At 37.8% G+C, this 2,877-nt stretch overlaps 1 pseudogene across 2 annotated transcripts; it reads right to left on the bottom strand.

Annotated features, from left to right (window-relative positions):
* Window positions 1–903: 903 nt before the first annotated feature.
* On the bottom strand, window positions 904–2,541 carry LOC145132283 (delta(12) fatty acid desaturase FAD2 pseudogene; annotated as a pseudogene). Of its 2 annotated transcripts, none has more exons than XR_013717973.1 (2): window positions 2,494–2,541; window positions 904–2,252 (listed from the first exon to the last, which is right to left on the bottom strand). The product of XR_013717973.1 is annotated as a delta(12) fatty acid desaturase FAD2 pseudogene, transcript variant X1 (transcript). The 2 variants fall into 2 exon arrangements; XR_013717974.1 differs by lacking the exon at window positions 2,494–2,541 and adding an exon at window positions 2,387–2,472.
* Window positions 2,542–2,877: the final 336 nt, after the last annotated feature.

Raw genomic sequence — 2,877 nt, 5'->3', positions numbered from 1 at the left:
CACACAATTTGAATTAACTTGTGGGCAAAGTCACGACCAGAGACAAGAAAAAGAAGTAATAAATGTCTTGGGCAGGACTAAATCTTGGAGAATACGCATTAACAGTGAAACAAAGAATATACGTATCACATTTATAAAAGGTTGAGGTTAATTTGGAAATCTTTCAATATAAAAGGTTGTGTTATTGAAAACCTCGTTCCTAATGAAAATTGAAAAAGACTTATGAAAGTAAGTATTTATTAGATAAATTTAATTCATTCATATCAAATACTAAACTGTAGCATTTTTTTTTCTTTGGGTCTAAAGTCTAGACGTCTAGTCCTTTTAATGAACGTTTGATTTATAATTATATATGTTATCATTGTTGTTTTACTTGCTTGTCATTTGTGGAAGCATTAACCGAAAATAGATTATCCCATGCCATTATCAGATTATGTAATTTATTCCTTACACGTTAAGGCCTAAGGGCATAGGCGAATCTAGGTGGTTCCTGGGTAGCCTGGTATGCCCTTCAAAAAAATTGTAGTGTAATTTTTTTCGAATTTTTTTCGCAGTAGTGTAATTTTTTTCTGAAGTTTTTTTGGGATACCCCTTTACTTTGATCCTGGATCCACAACTGCGCACTAAGGGCATTTTTTTCCGGCTCGTCCAGAGCATTTGAATCCTTAGGACCGGCATGTTGGTTTCCTAAAATGGAAATCCACAACTTATTATTAGTGGGATCAAGAATGATATATGAATGTTTATGTTCATTCTTCTCTTTTAAAAATGATAAAGAAGATGGCAAGAAATAGACCCACTTAATTAATAAGTACATAAGAATCAGTTAGGTTTATGACAGGTTGAGTTTGGCATAGTAAATAATGATTTTCTTGATCAACTCTTACCATCAGAAACTAGAAGTGAAGAGCCATTTAAACAAATAATTACTTGATGTAGTAACAAATTATTCATCTTATCATATATAATCTAAAGTCTAAAGTTGATTTTAGATGCATCAAAACGAACACAAATATAAAATTACTAAGCAATAGCTAGGCTTCAACTTCTTATTTGGGAAAGACAATTATACAATCTCCCGTGATTAAAACTTATTGTCAAACCAGAAGACACCCTTGGCCTCTTCATTATCATCTGATTTAACATATACGCATTCTTTTGCTTCTCTGTATAAGGCTTTCAGAATCGGTGTGTTATCAAACCTGTAATAATCTTTCAATATGGGCTTGATTGCTTTCGTGGCTTCCATTGCATGATAATGAGGTATTTTCGGGAATAAATGATGGGTGACGTGAGTATTAGTGATGTTGTGGCCTGTTATGTTCAAGATCCCATAATCTCTATCGACTGTTGCAAGAGCTCCCCTCAGCCAATCCCATTCTGTTGAATCATAATGGGGCAATGAAGAGTGCGTGTGATGCAAGAATGTAACACAAATAAGTGAAATGTTGACAATGAGCAGTGGCACGCCATACGTACAGAACACCCATGTGAGCCCCTTGGTCATTACTAGATTGTAGAGGAGGTAAGTGACAATAACGACTCCAACATCTGAAACAATGATCTGAGTGCGTTCACTTTTCGAGTAAATAGGGCTGTTTGGGTAAAAGTGGCATGCAAACCTATCGTAGTTCCTTCCAGCATAGTTGAAGATTAGGTACAGAGGCCAGCCTAGGGTGTGGACAAACAAGATATAAAGGACTCGACCAGGTGGGTTGTTTAGGTAGATAACTAATGAAGGGAGATTAGATTTTAGTTTAGGGACGAAGACTTCATCGCGTTCAAGTGAACTGGTGTTGGAATGATGGCGGCGGTGACTGTATTTCCAAGAGAAATAAGGGACAAGGAGAGCAGAATGTAGTAGAAACCCAACGGTGTCATCGACCCATTGGTAGTTACTGAAGGCATGGTGGCCACATTCATGGGCTATGACCCAAACACCACCTAGGACAGAGGATTGAAAGAACCAGTAAACAGGCCATGCGACATAGGAGAGGTTGCGGGGGAGGAGGTGGATGTAACGAGAGGCGAGGTAGTACAAGATGAAGGAAATAGTTAGGTCGTATAAAAGGTAACTGAAAGAGCGAAGGATGGAGCGATTAAAACAATGCGGTGGGATTGCTTTCTTGAGATCCCCAATTGTGAATGGAGGTTTTTTGTAAGGGGCTCGTTGGAGGGGTTCCACATCGTAATTTTTGCTTCCTTTTGATGGTTTTGACATTTGCCCACCTGTGACCATGTTCTACAGTGACCTGCATTAAGAAAAATGGTGCATATATAGTCATGCAATCTGATTTAAGTTCCAATTCTTGTTAGTAGTGAGCGAATGAACTCGTGAACTGGAAATGTAACAGCAAGACGAACATGCATGTGGTTCATTGGATACCTTTTGATTCTGTATTTTATGTATATCTACTTCATATATATCATTGCCGATATAAAGTTTCGTACAGTTTAATAAGAATTATGAAGATCATTGGAGAAGGGAAGCACCTGACTTAAGTCTTCGAGCGGTCTTCCTCTCTTTGTGTAAAAGATTCTCTAAATGTGTGAATTTCATTGGAGAAAGCAACGTATTTATAGGAGAGAGAGAGAGAGAGAGAGAGAGAGAGAGAGAGAGAGAGAGAGAGAGAGAGAGAGAGAGAGATGGGTATTTAGTGTGGTAAGCGAAGTAGGGCTATTGGATATCCAGTTGTCCATAATTACATGCTTGCATGAATGGCTACCATCTAGTTTTAGCGTGTTAACTAGTAGGGCTGGTTGGCGAGTGGATTAGACACGTGGTTTGATTAATTGAGCACTCCAAATAATACACTTTAGACTTTGGTAAACTATCCGGAAAATTTATAATCTTGTCAAATCTTCGATAAAGTCTCA

The sequence above is a fragment of the Lactuca virosa genome, chromosome 8 (assembly GCF_052849685.1).
Source record: "Lactuca virosa cultivar CGN04683 chromosome 8, Lactuca_virosa_CGN04683_v6, whole genome shotgun sequence".
Classification (NCBI taxonomy): Eukaryota; Viridiplantae; Streptophyta; class Magnoliopsida; order Asterales; family Asteraceae; genus Lactuca; species Lactuca virosa.
The sequence above is the reverse complement of the archived record's forward strand: the minus strand, read 5'-3'. Positions and strand labels throughout refer to the sequence as shown.